This window comes from Rhagoletis pomonella, unplaced genomic scaffold (assembly GCF_013731165.1).
Source record: "Rhagoletis pomonella isolate Grant_MI unplaced genomic scaffold, Rhpom_1.0 Rhpom_scaffold_00004, whole genome shotgun sequence".
NCBI classification, from domain to species: Eukaryota; Metazoa; Arthropoda; class Insecta; order Diptera; family Tephritidae; genus Rhagoletis; species Rhagoletis pomonella.
The window spans coordinates 55,175,651-55,196,846 of record NW_023458558.1 but is presented as its reverse complement, the minus strand read 5'-3'; positions in this window follow the sequence as shown (position 1 = coordinate 55,196,846).

Sequence of the window (21,196 nt, the reverse complement as noted above, 5' to 3'; positions counted from 1 at the left end):
GCCTACGTAGACCCGATTCCCACAAAAGCCGGTTCTACATACCGGAATGACTCATGTTTTACTAAGGGCTGTTTTTTCGGAGACCTAACCCCATTTAGATCGGCAAATTTATTTCTACGTCCATGGAGCCGGATAGCTCCGCATCCTTCTTCTCCGTTCGGGAATTGAGTCCAACCCCGGACCAGAAACAATACTTGTGCTGATGCTACTCCATCCGAGGGTACTCCATCCGAACTCCACTTCGGTTAGATGCAACTCTTGCAACGGATGGGGTCAACTAAGAATCTGTTCAGACCTTAGGTCTCATAACCATTGCAGCCACCCACATCAGGCAGAAACAGCAACTAGGGTGGCGCAACAGGCCTCTCAAGGCATATGAAACTCCTACTACTGAACTGTAACGGACTCCAGAGCAAGATTGAAGTGATAGCAGTCTTCATGCGTCGGCATGGCATATTGATAGCTGCGATCCAAGAAACTTAGTTGCACAGCAACTCAACGCTGTTGCTCAGCCTACAATGTGCTATACAAAGATCGCGAGCGAGATAATGGTGGAGGATATCCTACACCACACAGTGCATTATCGTCTAATCGAAGAAGACATCGACCCGAGGGACACCAACCTAGAATGTCAGGGCATAGCCGTCCGTTCAGGCGATGTCGAGCTCGAAATATTTATCGTATATATACCCCCTTCACCTGCTGCCTGGCAGGATACCACGCTGACATAGGTACGCTACTCAGAGGTGAAACCCGAATGGTAATAGGTGACTTTAACGCGCACCACGATTTGTGGCATTCAAGCCTGGCAAATGATTGTAGGTGAAACGTATTGGTTGAGCAGATAGACGATTCAAGATTCTGCACCTTGAACAGCGACGCCCCTACCCACGCTTCAATAAGACCATCTGCCAACAATCATATCGATCAATAAGCCCACCGGCTCTGTTCCCGCGGACCACCGAACCTATATCAACTTTAACAAAGCTGATTGGAACGGCTTCGTGAAAGTCACCGAGAGCACCTTCGCCGCCCTTCCCAAACCCGCAGACATACACGCTGGTGAACGCCAGTTCTGCAGGGTAGTCACTGCCGCAGCGGTTCAAGTCCGCACAAATTTCCCGGCAGAAGCGTGACCACCTACGCCAGGTCGATCATGGGGTCCTCACCTGAAGGACCTTAATTTGGAGATTCGGTAATTGTTAAATCAGCATAAATGGAAAAAGTGGGAAGAGCACTCGAAGGCCTGCAATTTCGCCTCTGGTGTGAGTAAGCTCCGGTCAATGGTCGCTTTTCAGACCCGAAGAAATGCGCGAGCTATTTTAGCCGGCAGTTGCCAGGACGCTGAACAAATAGCCCAAAAATGGTACTCCACTTACTTTCACCAGCGGCGAAGTGAAGGTGGCCATCGAGAAGGCGAAAGTCTCCAAAGCCTTTGGACCCGACGTTATTTGTATGCTGATGCTGAAACATTTGGGTCCCGCGGTAGTAACATATCTCACAGAGGTCCTCAACCTGTCAATGACCACTGTCATCATTCCTGATATGTGAAACCGGGGAAACCCGCCAGCTCCTTTTCGCGGTCGCAAAGACATTTGAGGTCCTGCTACTCCCGCACTTCACTCACCACCTGACACCAGCGAAGCATCAGCATGGTTTCTGTAAAGTGCACAGCACAACTACAGCGCTTAACGCCATAAACACGCAGATAACTTGTGGCCCAACCGCAACCCTCCCTGTGGGAGAACAGTTCTAGTAGCGTTGGGCTTGTCAAAGACGTTTGAGGGAGTTTCCCTGAACTCATACGCTGACGACTTCTCGATGTTGGCGTCCAGGAATAGAATCGATGACCTCTGCTAAAAAGTAAGCGGCCATCTCTCCAGACTTTCTTGCTTCTACACTTTAAGGAGCTTAACGGTCTCCCCAACGAAATCACCGGCGACCCTCTTCATCACCTTGACAAAGGAGGTCAGGCTTCAATTACGCATTCACGTCGATGACACACCAATTCCGCATGTCAACAACCCGCAGATTTTAGGGTTCACCTTTGACAGCCTGCTCTCCTTCTCCGCGCACACAACCGCAGCCGTCAACAAAGTAAGTTGCTGACAACATACAATGCAATTGGCCGGCCGGCTCTAAACTATGCTGAGCCCGTTTTGTCGCCGGGGACTAGTTGGACGCAGTGGACGAAGCTGCAAAGTTTTAAGAACACCGCACTCCGGACAACGACAGGGTGCCTTTTGATGTCGCCTGAGCACCACCTACACAGCGAGGCCCAAATTCTTCCCGTAAAGGACCACAATAAAACGCAGTTTCTGGTGGTACTGCAGCCGCCTCAACAGTTAATATCCCTATGAGTGTCCGGCATGTGGACACTTCCCGTATGACACCAACCACCTCTTACAACCCAGCTCAATTCTGCGCAACTAACACCTCTTTCCCTTTGGTCCGACCCTGTTGAAATTGCCCGTTTCTTGGGCCTACCGTTAGTTGAGCTTGAAGGCAATGATTGATGGATGAACCGAAATAGCTCATTATACATATACCACCGTGCAATACTAAATATTACACACTCAATTTTTTGGTGCATAAGGACTAGTAAGTTTTGAAAATGTGCTTTTAAAACTTTATCCTTGAAATATTTGTTTTTGAAAAAAATTTATGTTAAGGACTGATATAAACTCGATGGCATCCTTGAATTTTGTCCTTCTAACTTTATCAACTTGAAAAATTAACTACTCGTCCTCGTGAATCCAAACTTTTTTTATTATTTTAAATTCTAAAGAAATTTCCTCATTAATTTGGTGACCATATTTTTATTATACATTGCATTGAATTTTTTAAATAATTTTTGGAATCAATCATATCTTCGAAATTACAACGTCCTTTAAAATAAATCCCGACATCGGAAATAAAAAATAAAAACGCCTCTTTAAATAAAAAAAGTTGGTTTCAAACCCATTTATTTACCTAGTACCTGCACTACTGCTACGGGCGACCTTAATCGAGATGAGATTACGGTATGACATCGATATATCATAATTAATGTCCCGCTTGTAAATGTCGAAGAAAAAAAATATATAAAAAGACAACGGCTATGGTCGGACAACTAAATTTTTTTTTTTTAAATCACCGTACAAAAATATTTTAAGACTCAGCAGTGTACTCTGTGATTTGTTTTCCGTTACAGCCTAATGTATACATATTGTATGGTATAATTATTCTATGAGTTGTATGTACATTAGAGTGGTCCAAAAGTGCTTGTAAAAAAAGTTAAGTCCGAATTTTAATGCCCCAAGGATTGTTCAATGTTTTTTTCGACATCAAACAATTTTAGAGGTCGCGTAATGTTTTCCGTGTATTTTTTATATAAAAAATAAAAATTTCGTAGAAATGGTATAGAATTCTTGTAAATCATAATTTTTCGATCTGAAAACTCTGTTTCTCTTCAAAAGACTTCCAGAAATAATACCAAATTGTTTATTTTACCATTTTTAGTACTAACGACTTTTCATGGGTCTCCCATAGAATTTTTTGATGTTTTTGGGGGACCTATAAAAAAATAGTTAATATCGAAAAATATTGATTTTCAAGAATTCTGTATCATTTCTACGAAAAATGATTTTTTCCATATAAAATACTGGATAACTTTGTGTCCTTTGAGCGACTTCTAAATATTTTTTTGATTTCAAAATAAAAAACGGGTATATTTTTTCTTTAAACAACAATTCTAGATGGTAAGAGCATAATATTCCGACTTTATTTTATTTTTGGATCATCCTAATGTACGTACATATATTTCTGGGGGGAAAAAAAACGATTTATGTGTTATTGGGTAGAACTTCTATCAAATACCCAAGATTTTCTTAAAGTATGTATGTACTTACAAATATTGAATTGATATTTACTTAAACTATTAATTTTAATAGCAACAATGAAGCAAATACATGTCTGCAGCTAAATTTTTTCCTATTATTAGAACTAAAATTACGAAGTTTCTTTAATGATTTTATGTATAAATAAATTTGTTTTTGCCCGTCATAAGACAGCCATTAATTTCTTTGCAAGCAACTTGACTAACTTATTGAATTTAAATGTTTGTACGTCTCAATTATTCACATGCGGTGATAAGCAAATAGCAACAAAGCACGTTTGTACTTACCTGATTAATATAGCGACAACCGCTGCCCGTCCACATGGTTTCACTTCTACTATCTGATCCTGCTTTAATAATGGCTGAACTTGAGGATTTCAGGGTTGTTAAGACCTTATCGGGCTTCTTATTCTCCAGTACGGCCATATGATACGCCTCGATATCTTTAACCGGCGATAAAGACTCCAAACGGGGTAAATCTTCTATATTAATCATTTTCTTGAGACCTGTAACTGTGTAAAGAGGAAAATAATGTGAGTTAGCGTATTTACATATTAAACATATTTATGCGGTTGAGTGTCATTTTAGAACTCCATGATATACGTTTAAACTATCATCCAAGGTCCAGTAAGAATATCAGCCACTAGCCTTGACTTCTTCAGTAAAATTGTCTACGAGAGAAATAAAAAAAATATATATTTTTTAAATTTAATATTTTGCAACCGTTTTCGTGTTATAACGTATGTATGTATGAATTTTAGGCTCTCACTTATAATGTAGAATTATTTACTAATATAATGGAGTTAGATAAACGTAATTTTTTGTGGTTATTTGATTATTTTGCCAAACTTATAGATTACGCGCATCTGACCCAATTTACGATTCTCCACGTTAGCAGAAAATCATATACATACCTGGCAAATCATACACCTGGAAACTTTAACCCTGTGTAGAAAACGTCATTGTCACACAACCACCTAGTACTTGGATACGTATGTGGTAGAGGTGTCAAACTATCGATAGTCACACCATCGATAGTTTTGATAGTTTTCTGAAAAACTATCAAGATTCACGATAGTCTTGAAAAAAACAAAACTATCGATAGCACTATCGATAGCGCTAAATCAGTTAGGTTGCTTTGTTTTTACAGGATCATAGTGAAATAAATATTATCTTATAAAAGTTATAATCATTCAAAATTAAGTAAATGCTTAGCCAAAATACTTCTATTTTTAGAAAGTTCAAAAACAAACACAAGTTATACAAACACAACAGGATTTACGATTAACATGTATGTATTTTGGCCTAAATGCGTGCATATTTGAATATGACGTCGGCATCACACTAGAAACCAAAGTTTTTAATTCAAATTAAAAAATTCAAATAATTTCAAAATAATTGGTAGAGATGATCGATAGTCCTACTAAACTATCGATATTTTCGATAGTATAAGAAAAAACTGTCAATGAGTATTGATAGTCTAAAAAAAAAATGAGACTATCGATACTATCGATAGTGCCATTGATAGTTTGACAACTCTAGTATGTGGGACCCAAAATAAAATAACTTACGCTTGTAAAAATTAGCAAACCAAGGTTTTGCTTTTTAATAAAAGTCTGTTTAAAAATATTCAAATATTTATTAAATTAAGAAAACCACAAGAAATTAGCTTGTGTTTGTTTTATCTCAATAATTGGGGAGTTAGATGCAATAAGGGCCCTTCTGTAAAAAATTGTTTTCTAAGATATTAGCGTTTAAAATTTTTGATGTGTTAAAATTTTTGTGTTATTATGGTATTGAAATATATATACCACTACGCGAAAAAATCGCCGATTACCAGTCTTCGACCCTAAATTAACTGTAATAAAAGCTTTCGACCGTAAAACATGTTTCCTATTTTGCCTGAGTTAGTTTTTTTGTTGACATAATGAAGTTCATATCCCTGTTTCGTGGCCCAAATTAGGTGAAAAACTGTTTACAAAATGTATTTTTTTTTGTTATTTTATGGCCTTATAACAATTATATTCAACAATTTTATTGAGGTCTAGGCCGTTTTTGAATGAAAAACTATTATGGACAAGCAACAATAATTTATATATTTATGAAAAAATGGTAGAAGTGGTAGCTATTTCGGAAATCACCACATTTCCCCATCAGGCTTCTTTCAGTAGGATTCGAACCGACGATCCCACTGACTCAGCCAATTGCCTACGCACTGTGCTAAGTTCGCCTTGTAAATTATTGTTGCTCTTTTTCCACTTTTTCATTTTGTTAAGCCAACACAATCAAAAACGACCTAGAGCTCAATAAAATTATTGAAAATTTAATTTTATTAAAAAAAAAAATGTTATTTATACTTTCCTTTTGCACAAAGTTCCTTAGGCGCCGAACGACGGCGGCGGCGCGTGAGGAATGACAAATAACGGCGGCTGCGGCGGCGTCGCTCGGCGGTGTAAACCTCTAGTACATACATACAGATGTGTGTTATATATTTACAGAAACTCAAAGTGTTCACATCTAATTTTTTTGTTATTTATTTGCGAACTTTTTAGCTTTTGGGTATACAGATTTAAATCCCATAAAATTTTATAATAAAAAAGTGCATGTTAGAAACAGCTAAAAATTCGCGTGGATTTTTAATATTTTTTTCGCCGCCGGAAATTTATATAACCTGATGTTGATTTTCTGAAATGTTTCTGTGAAGGGATTTACGCATTGTATTCTATACGAGCTTCATGTTAATATGAAAAGACAGTGCCAAAATCCGTCAGCAAAAATAAAAATTATTGAAAATCAACGCGAACTTCTAACCTGTTTAAACTTGCATTATTAAATTTTAAGGTCTATAAAACCGCTTACGCAAAAATTTTCCAGAAATTCTAATTAAAAATTTCAAAATTTTAATGAGAAATTTTCAAAATTTTGTGAAAAGTTTAGAACTTTGATTTATGTTCATAGCATATGGTTTTAATTAAATAATGAACAATATTAAAAAAAAAAAGTTTTGAATATTTAAAAAAAACAATCAACATGTGAACACTTGTTGGTGTCGCTGTAGTTGCTTCAAACAATGCCATACCTGTTAACTAAATCAATTATTTTTTTTTAAAGCAACCTTGAAGAGACCGTCTCGGTAGGCTCTGTATGTTCTATACCTTCAAAACTCTATATACCAAAAACAAGTATGTATTTACAGTAAAGTCAGAATTTTAGTGCTCTCACCCCTACCCCATACCGGGAAAAATTTAAATCGCTGTTTTTTTTTATTTTTAAATAAAAAAATATTTAGAGGTCGCTCAAAGTTTACCATGTATTTTATATAGGAAAAATCAAGTTTTCGTAGAAATGATGTAGAATTCTGGAAAATCAGTAATTTTCAATTAGAAGCCGTAGTTTTTTTCAGGAGACTTCCAATAACAATACCCATTTTCTATTATTAACTATGATTTGTAGGACCCCTAAATACTTCAAAAACGCAATTGGGGACCCATAACAAATCGGTATAATAAACAATTGGGTATTATTATTGGCCTTCTTTTGAAAAGAAACAAAATTTTCCCATCGAAAAATATTGAGATTTAAAAATTCCATACCATTTTCACCAAAACTTGCTTTTCCCCATATAAAATATACGGAAAACTTTGAGCGCTTTGAGCGACCTCTAAATATTTTTTTGCTTCAAAATAAACACACAGGGGCAACATTTTTTTGCGATATAAAACAAGCATAGGGTGTGGGAGCAATAAAATTCAGACTTTTCCACATGCATTTTTGGACCACCCTAATGTGCATATGTACATAGATATATGTGTATGCGCAAATATAGTAATTAAAATTTTATTATCCTATCTTATCGGTTTCAGATCAAAATGAAGTCGGAAAAAATGGAACGAATTTTGTTCCCATGCTCGATAAGAATAAACCGAGTAGAATTTTGCTACCTACCCGCAATAACAAGCGGTTGTCTGCCATATTTAATAAATTTAAAAAATTAACGCTAATTTTTAGCGACTTGAAACTTAGAAATTATTATACGAAAAATGAATGAGCTTTAAAACTGTACATATACTCACATCTGAGAAAAATTTTGTAATTTGGATGAATATTTTTTTTAATTCTTTCAATTTGCTACAATGTTTTGAACTTCGATTTATAGAACGTGCATTTGGTTAGAAAATGAACTGTATTTTAATTGAAAATTCTTAAAAATAAAAAAATAAACATGAGTGGCAAACAATGTCACTCTAAAATTGGGCTGCTACTTATCGTCGGTTTTCACGTACGCCAATTCTTTTGTATCTACCTATTCCAGCCTAATCTATAAAATTTAAAGCAAATTATAATAGCAGAAGTCTACGTGGTCAGTACAAACATAAAACTACTTTAAAATATTTAAGAAAATCAGTTTTTTAATTCTTTTTGAAAAAGTTTGCTTTTTTTGTTTACAAAAATTTGCTTAAATTGATTTATAACCGAAATTCTACAAATTGCTTGGTTTGGTGTACTGGTAATCGTACGACTTCATTCAAGGTCACTTGCATAGTAGATCTTAAATTGCATTCACAAAATATATTCGATTGTTGAAAAGCAGAACAGCTAATCGGAATGAATTCAACAAATTTACTCCAAACTGGAAACCGGAGCACACACGTATATTCTGAACTTGTTTTATTATTCCGAGTTTTTCTAGGGTTCTCTCATTTTACAGAGCTCAGTTTTGCAGGGGTTGGAAGCAAACTGAATAGTAGTATAATAAGACTTATAATTTTTTTTTTTTTAACCAAACAGCTCTAATGTACATAAATATATACACATATATCTGTGGAAATGAAAAAACAAACAATCGTGGACTTTGATTGATTCGTTAATTTTCCTTTAAATTTCTAAATCCTAATCAATATTTAAACAACAAATTAGCGTACCATTGGAGTGCAATTAGGTATGATCGTTCTTCTGGTTACCCAGTTACAGGCAGTTGCGTCTGTTCTGCCTTCTCGGAATTAGATACAGAGGCAAAGGGTCTGGTGGTGAACGGGGACAAAACGAAGTATGTATGTATCTCCTTTATTAAAGGCATCTAGGCTCTCACTACACTGTTAGCGTCATAATTTTAAAGTTTCTGAGGATTTTGTATACTTCCATCATTCACCCAATGTCTGCCTCGAAATACTAAAAAGATTCGCTCTTTCCAACCCCTAGACCCCTTATCACGCATCTCCTGATGTATGGTGTAGAGGCGTAGACGATGATATTATCTGATGAGGCGATATGATCAGCTGTACAACAACATTGGCATAGTTCAGCGAATCAAATCCAGCAGCTCCGCTGTCTCAGCCATGGATGCAAATGTTCCAGACCTTAAAGTACGGCACCCACTGGTGAATGCTAAGGAAGATAACGGCCTCCTCTTCGTTGGAAAGATCATGTCGAGATGGACGTGGCCTTCCTATAAATTTCTAGTAAGCTTCAGTTTACACAGAAGAGAAACGACTGGGGTCCTATGTTGAACTCGGCCAAAATCGCTTAATTAAACGTTAAGATTTTTGTATGAAAGTTAGATATTTCTTCTCTGTATAATAATTATCAAAAATCACTAGAGATGCTTATACATACTTGCCATGAATACATGTACTAGGGATGTTGCGAATGTGAAATTTTAGACATCCGCGGATGCGAATGCGAATGCGGATGTCTAAAAGCTAACATCCGCGGATGCGGGTGCGAGCGTCAAGTATTTAAAAAAAAAATAATAATTTAGGTAAGTAAATTAGACGATTTAGGCAAATAAAAAAAAAAGGAAAAGGTTGGTATTTTTTAATAATCGGCCCTATTATCATTGTCGACGGCGATGTCATTTTCTCATCAAAAAATAGCTCTCGTAAGTCTCAACTCCAACTACGCTGAAACAGTATTTTTTTGGGAAAAGTGCTCCTCGCAAAAATACTGTGGTCAGCGTAGCTGGATTAGTAGAGTTTACTCTTGGATGCGAAAATGCGAAAGGCTAAAATTAGTTTTTGTTTGGTTGCTTTTCTGTGCGTTTTTGCGAAATAACGCCAAAACGGTGTCATATGTTTGTTGTAAAAAACTGCCGATTTTCGCGGTTTCGCATCAAAGAGTGAACTCTAGAATTGATTCTTATTTGAGTTGTTAACTTGACTGTAAAATTTTTCACATTCCAATTTTTCTTTATTTCGCTGAATGCTGAATGAATTTTGACAATTATCACAAAACCAAAACAAATGTTGCTTTCGAGCTAAAGACGACGCACAGAAGAGTATTTGCGTAGCAAAAGCGTTCAATACTATTTAGGGGATTTTTGGGAACTTAATCATATGAAGCCGTTTTATGACAAAAAATACTAATTACACTTATCTAAGAAAAAGTAGAAAAAACTGGCAATGCATCCAGTTCTTTCAACAGACCGTTGACAAATAACATTCGATAGTTACGTAATTCTTACCCAATTCAAGGTCAGACCTACAATTTTTAAAATTATTTGAGCATCGATTCTCTTTATAGCTACACGTTGAACAATCTGCTGAAAATCTCTATTAAAGGATCTTACTCTTTGACTTTAAATCGCAAAAGACAATTTTGCCACAGAAGTTTTTAGCAAAGAATCCAATGTACATACATATATTCCTATGAAAATATATTTCCCGACAAGAGAACAAAATTACTGTGTTAAAGCACGGAAAACAAAAAAAAAATAATATTAAAACGATTATGTTCTCTTTGACGTACGTCAAAGATCAAGTAGAAGTGGGAACTTGTATGACTCGGTTATATGGCTTCCGAAATAATATGTTTAAAGACTCTTTTATAAAAGTTGATAACTCGGACTTTTGACAAGCTTTGTTACACAACCCGATCCAACGCCGCATCTCCAAAGGCAAACAAAAAATTGGCCAAAATTTGTCATTTTGTTTGCCAGATATACGTTTTATAAGTGCATTTGCACAATATTCGCATTCGCAAAAGCTCCGCATTGATTTTTCCAATGCGAATGTTAAAATTAATGCGGAAGCTCCGCGGTTGCGAATGTGAATATTCGCAACAACACTGATATGTACATATATAAGTTTCAATTCTCTCTACAGGGAAGCCCAAAAAGAATTTCTACTTTTATTCTTTTTATTATTTACATAAGTGACATTTTTGCGTTGTTTAAATTCAAAAAAGTTCGTTTCATTATATTTCCAGTTATAGTTGTAAATTTGAATAAAATTTGGTTTTACGGCAAATAAGCTAAACTAGTTTGATGATAAAACAATGTTTTTTAAAACGCATGCAAAGCAATAAGCGGATGTTTTGTTTTGATATGCGTACACATTAGGGTGGTCCAAAATAAGTAAAGTCGGGATATTAATGCTCTCACCCCCTAGGATTGTTTTATATCGAAAAAATGTACCCCTTATTTTTTTATTTTGAAATAAAAAAATATTTAGAGGTCGCTCAAAGCGCTCAAAGTTTTCCAAGTATTTTGTATGGGGAAAAAACAATTTTTTATAGAAATGGTCTGGAATTCTTGAAAATCAATATTTTTCGATCGAAAAATTCTGGTTCTATTCAGGATACTTCCAATAACAATATCCAATTATTTATTTAACCATTTTTTAATACTAAAGATTTTTCATTTATCCCCCCACTTCATTTTCTGGCAGTTCCTTTTAGTTTTGCGGACCTATAAAATATAGTTACTAGCAAAAAAATGTTAAATAAACAATTGGGTGCTATTATTGGCAATCTGCTAAAGAGAAACAGAATCTTCTGATATAAAAATATTGATTTTCAAGAATTCCATATCATTTCTATGAAAAGATCTTATCTCCCCATATAAAATACATGGAAAATTTTGAGCGCTTTGAGCGACCACTAAATATTTTTTTGATTTTAAAATAATATATGGTATAGAATACTCCTAAGGGGTGAGAGCATAACAATTCCGACTTTACTTTTTCACACGCATTTTTGGACCACCCTAGTACTCATACATACATGCATGCATACAATAATTTACAAATTTATTCTTAGGCCATTAAGTTTTGTCTATAATGAATTTACACGTGAGCACTTTCAACGGCGAGTGTATAATCCTTAACATTTATTTCGATTTTTGTCTCGCCAAAACTCAAATTGATGAGCAAACACAAAATGCAAATGCCATATCATTTTATCGCATGAAATTTAGTTGTACATACTAATTTACTCGTATGTACATATCGCTCATTTAAAGTTTTGAATTTACATACATACATATATACATACATAGTAAAAATGAATACATATTTTGTTCTAGTGAGATACTGTTAGGCTACATACAGATATGCATAGTTGTCGTCCAATCACGTTTGCGTTATCGTCTCTTCTCGTTATCGGCTATGTAGTTATCGGCAAATCGTAGAAGATGCAGAAACGGATGAGTACGACGCTGTCGTTTGCTAATCGTTGTGCACGCATTGCTTGTTTACATTTAATGGGGAAAATTTGTGAAAAAGTTAATATTTGAAATTACTTAGAAATACTAATTGCTTCGATTAGTTCTGTGAAAATTATTGAAAAGTCAATAATTGTAATGAAATTAAGTATAAATAAAAGTGAGAGTTTTAACAATAAAATATGACGATATTCTAAAAATTAAATATTCCGTCCAGCTATAAAAATACGAAAAATGCAGATCTATAGTACTTTTTACGCTGATTTCAACCATACAAAAATTATTTGGCGCAAAAAAAGTAAAGAAGATATAAAATATTAAATTAAACCTTTTCTATTTTTCATATGTATAATATCTCAGAAGCTACATAACAAATTAGAAAAGTATTAATGCCAATTTAAAGATAATTTAAATACCTTTTATAGACGTGTAAACTGTAACCGTTTTTATAAACAATTTTTTAACAAATGCCATTTATATTCCTTTAAATATTTCACTAAATTCAGATCGTAATAAAATATGTACATATATCGAATTAAAGGCAATAACTTGCACTTTCTAAAAAATATAGTCTTGACTTTTTCTAAGTAAAGTGGATAAGAGACTCGATGATTGCGCCTGGGGACATTGAAGCTTACCCGTTCCAAAATATCGACGACACCCTTAATGTAAAGGTTAAAGATTTCATCGCGATTTTTGACGTGACGACTTCTTTTGGTCGACCTGAACATCCGCAGGAATTAATTCTTACACGGAAAATTACTTTTTATATATCCGTCAAAACTCACGAGATTTTCTCCTTTTAGTCGTTGTCAAACACAAACATAGAGTGTATTCTAGCTGCAGTTAATGTGGCAGTGTTATTTTTTATGAAAGAGCATCACGTTCTACACGAAAATTTGGTCGACTCTGGCTACATGCAGCGTTAGAGGAACAAAATTTTTACAATCGGTTGCTTACCATTGGCAAATCAAAAGCAACACAAAATTTTTACTACGCAATTTCTGCCGCATTTCAGAAGGTTTTCAGTTGAGCATCAGCAACATATAATCAAGAAAGCAACAAGGCTGCAATATTGTTGTAATTACTACGCAGAGCGAACATACCCATACTGACGTACATACATACATATATTGCTCATATTTTGATAATGGTCTCTTAACATATGGTATTAGGCAGAAGCAGTATTGCATTTAAAGTTACTGCGCGAGAAACTGAGAAAGCCACTCGTCCTACCTTGAAAATATAGTGTGTGAATTAATAAAATTTTTTTTTTTTTTATTTTACAAGATGAACCCGCGTTTCTGCAGTTGGGTTCCGCGCACAGGAATTGACGTTCTTTGAAAACGCACTTAAATGTGAGATTATATTCAAATTTCATCTAACCATAGGCAAACCAATTATATTCCGTTGTTCGTAGTTAGCTCCTCAATGCATTTGATAAGTTTGATGCATTTTTATAATTCTCGTCTATTTTTAACATCTTTTTAACCTACTCAACAATAATTAAAGCGATTTATGAACCTTACCAAAAATCGCCAGAGTTTTGCTAAATTCACTGTACTCAGCAGCTTTTCATTCTATGCTAGCGATAGGATTGTAAATAAACTTGAAAATTCCCCGAAACAGTCTACGTATGTATTTACATACAGTGACTCCAGCGAGTGGCCACGTGTTGATTTTGTTTTTTCAATATTCATAATGTTTTTCGAGCTAAATTTTTGTTGTTACTTTTCTATAAAAATACCGTTCAAGCTTTAACCAAAATCATATAAATCAAAGTTTCAAACTTTATACAAAATTTAATTGAACTGATTATTATCAAAATTTAAACTTTTTAATTTGAATCTTCAGAAAATGTTGGGGTAAGCAGTTTTATAGCACATATAAACTTTCAAAGGAATAAAAAATCCTGTTGAATTTTGATTTTTTTTTGCTGACGGATTTTCGCATTTCTTATGAAATAAAACGCGTGAGACCGTTAGCAACAAAATTAAAAAAAAAATCAACGCCAGTTTTTGTAAATGGCACTTGTAACTTATAACAAGTAATTTTCAACTTCAATTCTCATAAAAATTTAAGACTATAGAAAATTTCTTTATGATCCAATGATCGGATTTAAACAAAATTAGTAGGGACCACCTGTGAGGTAGCACCTTTAAAAATTATAGATATGCGGTAACTTAGATAAAAAAAAACAAATTCCGACGAACTGATAACCTTCTCCAGTTTATGAAGTCGGTAAAAAGAAAAACGAAAAAGCAGTCTAAAAAAATATAGCTGTGATATATGTATATGTTTTTGGGTAAAGCTTGAACGGCATTTTCATAGAATAGCAAAAAAAATTTAGCAAAAAAAAAATTTTGAATATTTAAGAAAAAATCACAACGTGGTGATTTGCTTGAGTTACTGTATGTATATGTATGTATGTATGCAGTCATAAACACAATGGATGTTAGAACAAATAGCAACAATGTTGCCTTTGAAAAAAAATAAAGAAAATTTACAATTGCGCGCTTAAATAGTGTTATTAGCGTTTTCGCACAGATGTACACATATTATGTACATAAATGCTAGGGTGATTTGGAGCCATGCTAAAAAGTTTCGTCTGGACGCCATATAAGGCGCAGAAATACACTCGGAGGTTTGCCATTGCCTGCCGATGGGCGACCGTTGTTAAGAAAAAACCTTATTTACATTTTGTTTAGATGTTGCTTTAACCAAGGCTTGAACCCAGGCCCTGCGGAGTGGAAGCGCCCACTGCTTACCACTACACCACAGCGGCCGCCCAGGGCTCATATTTTCTGAGACTTATTTTGGCGTCTAAACGAAACTTTTGAGCAACAAAACAAGTAATTTTTAAGCAAAAAACTAAACCGACTTCAATTCTCATATACAAATTTAAGATTATCGTTAATTTCTTCATGATGTACCACCTTTCCGATGAAAAAAGAATTATCGAAATCGGTTAAGGTGGTCCATAACATACATTAAAAAATATGCGACCCCCCTATAAAAAAAAAACTGATAACCTCCTCCTCTTTTGAAGTCGGTTAAAAATAATTTGTTTTTCTGAATCACCCTAACACATACATACATATGTACTAATAGGAAGACAAAAATAAAAAATAACCGCGTTAACTTGTAAACGTCATTCGCAATATGGGAAAACTATGAACTATAAGTATACATACACCCCGTGTCATAATTGTAAGCGCACCACACGTATTGATTTTTGTAATTTTTTATACAAATATAGTTTATTCCTTAACTGTATAAACCCAGTTTTAAACTCTTCGCAATATTAAAAAAAAAAGATCCAACAACTTTCGACAAAATTTCGAGCTTTTTAATTTAATTTTTTAGAAAGATATTTAGAGTAGGTAAGCAGTTTTTTAATAGCTAGCACTTACCTTTGTTTTATTGGCAATCTTTTTTTTCTAACGGTGTTGTGCATTTTCTTCCATACAAAGTGCATATGAATAATCAACTTTTTTTATGTGGAAAAAAAGAGCAATACTTAAAAAAAAAATTATTTTACTAAAATTTAATGAGCATACTCAAAAACCTCTCTAAAAAATGTAATTAAAAGCTTGAAATTTTTACGAAACTTTGTTGAATTCTTTGAAAACGTACACAAGTATTGCCGTAAATTTATAATAATCGTTGCGCTTGAATGTTATTGCCCTCTGATTTTGTATTTGTATTTTTCCTTCAACTAGGCCATTTTGTTAGGTGCTCTTAGTGTTATTCATGCCGGCATATATGCTTTTGTTAGTTTGACAACAGTTACTACAAAAATGTATTGCCTGGTCATGTGCATTTTGAGTAGCCGAATTCGCAACTAATTAAAGTAGGTGTAAAGCAGGAGAAGCCGAAGTATTAAATTGATACGAAGCGAGTAGATAACAAATTTAGGTGGCGAGCAGCTACGTACTCATCATCTTAAATTCCAACTGCTGTGTATCAGATTAGATGAACGATCAGATGAAAAAAGCATGTGTGTGTTATCGTGGACGCACTATCGAATACGAACGATTTCACTCTACTGCTTTTTGTACTACACAAAATCATTCATGCGAAGGCGGCCATCGCTATGCGTTAATCATGGCGAATAGTCATGGAAGTTGCTATGCTCCGCAGGCGAAAAGTGAGGCGGCAAGTATTACTAAATTGCACTATCTGGCGGCCTACTGGGTAGCTTAGAAATTTTAATGTACTCGTAGGAACGTAGCATATTTCATATTTGAATGTGTTTATACTATAGAAGATAATTAGTGGATTTACATATAAACAATTGCATTTTAACTGTAGTAGTGGCTCGTTTGAGTCATTATTGTTTACATTCATGATTTACAGTATTGCGGGAATTTAAGTACTGGTACATACATACATGCATGTACTTAGAAATCATCACCAGCGTTGCCGTTTCGATACAATTAGATAATTTTTATTCCAAATTTTAAGATTTGATACTTTGATACTTTTTTGTACACAAATGGCCCATTATGATACTTTTGGCTGGCAGAAATTAATTTTTGAAAACTATGAGCAAAATTTGTTTCTTGTTATTTAAAGCCTTAAAATTTTATATGTAGATATTTATAAGCGGAATTTCTTTGCACGCGCTGCTGTTATAAAGCCCCTAATCCACACAAAAACATTGCGCAATATCGGGTTTGTGTCGATCGTTTGTGTGGTGTATGGGGTTGTTTGTACTAAATTGCCGATATTGCGCTAAAATCAAAATTTTTTTTAAACGTATATTGCTCAATTCAATTGTGTAATTGTACAATAATTTGTGTTGCGTACGGCGACACCTGTGGAATTTTTAGTATAGTTTTGATTTTGTTGCCCACATCGTGGTGTAAAATATGGATAAGAGCGTAGAAAAAAATTATTTTTTTTATATTCTATATATAATATATATATTTTTATATTATATTATAAAAGAGGTCGTGGCGTTTATAGTAAACTGTAAAAACTCTTTCATCCTGTGGAACAGCAAGATTATACATACATAAGTAGAAGAAGATTGCGCTCTCTCGGCAAACCCCGTAATACTTCCACATATCTCAAAGGTAATACTAAGAGATTATTGCATCGAAGGAGAATTGTAGATATGTATAGGATATGGTATCTCAGCGCTATTACTCTTTGCCTCTCCACTTCAGCCCATTCAACCTAAATTAATTATTTTTACTCTAAAAACCGTTTTTGCATTCCAACAATACTTTTGTATTGGTCAAGTCAAAAGATCTTATCAGGCGTCGCGAAGTAGTCGGAAATTTGCTAGTTATCAATAAATTTTTATCATCTTATCGAATATTTCGTTTCATAACTAGGCACTGTGTTTCAACGTAGAACAAGGCACCAAATTCATTCGCTCCCTATACAATTACAGTTTTCGTTCAAATTTCTATCATACACGCACAGATACACACAAATATATGTATGAATGTACATACATATGTACATATGTGCATTAGGGTGGTCAAAAAGTCGGGATTTTAATGCTCTCACACCCTAGGATTGTTCTATATCCAAAAAAATATACCCGTCGTTTTTTTATTTTGAAATCAAAAAATATTTAGGGGGCGCTCAAAACATCTTTTCGTAGAAATGGTGAAGAATTCTTGAAGATCAATATTTTTCGATCTAAAAACTCTTCTTCTCTTCAGGAGATTTCCAATAATAATACCCAATTATTTATTTAACCAAATTTTAATACCAAAGATTTTTTATTGGTCCATGCATTGAATTTTTAATAATAATGTTTTAAATAAACAATCGGGTATTATTATTGGGAATTTCCTGCAGAGAAAAAGAGTTTACCGATCAAAAAATATTGATTTTTAAGAATTATATACCATTTGTTGTTTTTTACCATATAAAGTATGTATATGGAAAACTTTGAGCGCCTTGAACGACCTCTAAATATTTTTTAATTTCAAATTAAAAAATCGAGGTGTCTATATGATGAGAGCATACAAATCCTACTTGCCTTTTTCACATGCATTTTTGGACCACCCTAACGTACATTTGTAATATGTAATAATAATATTTTGGCGCTTACAGTATTTTAAGTGATTGGCTGAGCTTCTCCTCCAATTTGTGGGAAAGCATCTTAATATTATAACACAAATGGAAGACCTACAATTTTACGCCTTTTGAAATTGTTTTATCAGAAGCTTTTTCAAAGCAGAAATGCACTGGCAAAGTTTGCCATTATCTGCAAAGGGCAACCGCTGTTAGTAAAAACGTTTTCAAATTTTGATGCTGCCCGGAACAGGGTTCGAACGCAGGGCCTACAGAGTGGTCGTACGCACATCTAACCACTCAGCTACAGCAGCCGTCGTACATTTATAAATACTAAAAATTCGGATTATTTTGAGGAGGTGAAATATTCTTGCGCGCTACCTTTATTACGGAGTAGATACTTTTGTATTATTCCTTATCTAACTACTTATATAATACATATATGTACATGTGTAAGTACATATTTACGTATGTACATACATATGTATACAAATAAGTAAGAGCGCTTTACATACAATTTAATTTATTGAAACTAACCTTCAAAATATAAAGTAGTTGCTGCCGCAAAAGATATAAATAAATATGTATGCAAATACTGCGCGTGCAAAAACCTGTTAAATGACAGCTAGCCGGTTGAATATTATGTACGTATTTCAAGAATTTGTCAAACAACACTAGTTGCTGCCACTGCGATGAGCTTTGTTTGTTATTTTAATTTGTATTCTTTTATCACTGCTTTCTTTATTTGAATTAGTTCACTCTTTTGATTACTTTTGTGTATTTGAACTGATAATATACTTTAATACATCTTGTTACTATACTTAATACATTGTTTGTAATTTTTCTATTTCATGCTCTTTTTAATGCTATTTTGCCACGAAAAAAATCTCAGAGCTTTTTGCCCTGCTCTTACTACACTTTGTTTAAAATTTCTCTCTAAAAATTATTTTCTTTTCATCTATTTATTCACGTCTAATTTTTTCTTTTTGCAACAATTAATCTCTAGAGTATGTTGAATCACTGGTTGAATCTGTTTCACTAGTTAGATAATAACTACTATGTATATTACAGTTAACCACTTGTGCCTTGTCGCTAAACTTTAGCGGCTTAAGCCGTCTCTGACGTCACTGCCGATGTCACCACTGACACTAGCGCTTTACAGCAGCTAAAAAAAACCACTTTAGTGATAGCACTCTCGTCGCATTTGCTTGAATTTCTTAATAATATTTTACCACGTTTTTTATACTTCAATTAGAAATACAATGAAATAAATGTCAAAACAACCCGTCAAATTATTAATTATTAAATAAATAACGAGCGTTGGAAAACATAAACGTAAGTAATTTAAATGCACAGTAAAGCGCCAATAGAAAAATTACATACAACCCGTTGCTGGTAGCTGTTGCTTCTGCTGCTAGCTTTGCCACCGTAGCTCTTGTGAAGTCGCAATTTGGTGCTTTTTCTTCTCTTAACTTTTCTCTGTTTACCCAATTGACTCTCATTCGTCGCATCATTTTGTGGGTGCCAGTTTTTTTTTCAAGCACCTAATATTCTATCTAATTCTCCTACATGTGACGTACGCTATTCATTCGCTTTTTTAGGATCGTCCAAGTGGTTGTTTGCTCCTACCCTTGCGTGTTCAGCCCATACTGAACTTGACCCTCTCAGCAAGTTAGTCTCAAAATTGATAAATAATATCATTATTCTCTCATCACGCTAGTGCTAGCCGGTCTAAGAAAGCAGGGAGTGTACGAGTTGAAATATAAGTCGTCACCTGAAATGCAAAAAGACGTAACAACATCGTAAATGAAATGGAAAAAGTCGTGACTAATATCTAATTTTTTTTTTGATAAAATGATGTGGGGAGTTGTAATTCGATGAAATCCATCATATGACTCAAAAAGTGAATATTGAATTTTTTATTAGTTGTGACTTTTTGCATTTCAACGATGATATTTGTTACGTCTTTTTGCATTTTAGGTGACGAAATGCTATTTACGTATGTATGTACATTTGTTTGCAGAAATAAAAATATTTCCATAAACAGGCACATAAATACCTATGTACGTATGTATGTATATACACATTCGTATTTACCCAGCAGCAAAAACATCTACCGGTATAACTGGTGGGGTGCGAAACTCACGTTGTTCACCATTTTCAATGCAATATGGCGGCTACAGGTTTGAAAATAATCTTTGGAAAAGGTCTATCAACTACACCTCGTGCCGTTATTATAAACACACCACAAATTGACAAGTTTTAACAATTTATCTTTTTGCTACTTAATTTTAGTAATTTTTTTGCCATAAAATCAGGGACATAACAGTTATAAGTTTTATAGCAAAAACGTTGCTCCATAACAGTAATTAGATGAGAAATATTTTTTATTTTGTCGATAAGAGTTATAACCCAACGTTTATTTTTTACGTTACCTGATAACTGTTATGCATGAGAAATATTTTTTCCGTTGCCGACAAGAGTTATTTCCCAACGTTTATTTTTTAAGCTGCTGGATAAGAGTTATTTTACAAGGTTTATTTTTTACGTTGTCTGATATACGTTGTAAGATTAGGATATTGATGTAGATGGAAGTGGAGAATAAGATAAAGATGATGAAATAAAAGTGAGAGAGTGAAATAACTCTTATCAGATAACGTAAAAATAAACGTCGGGCAATAACTGTTATCGAGCAACGTAAAAAATAAACGTTGGGCAATAACTGTTATCGAGCAACGTAAAAAATAAACGTTGGGAAATAACTCTTCAACAGCAACGAAAAAAATATTCCTCATCTAATAACCGTTATGAAACAACGTTTTCGTTAAATTTCAGAATTCAGG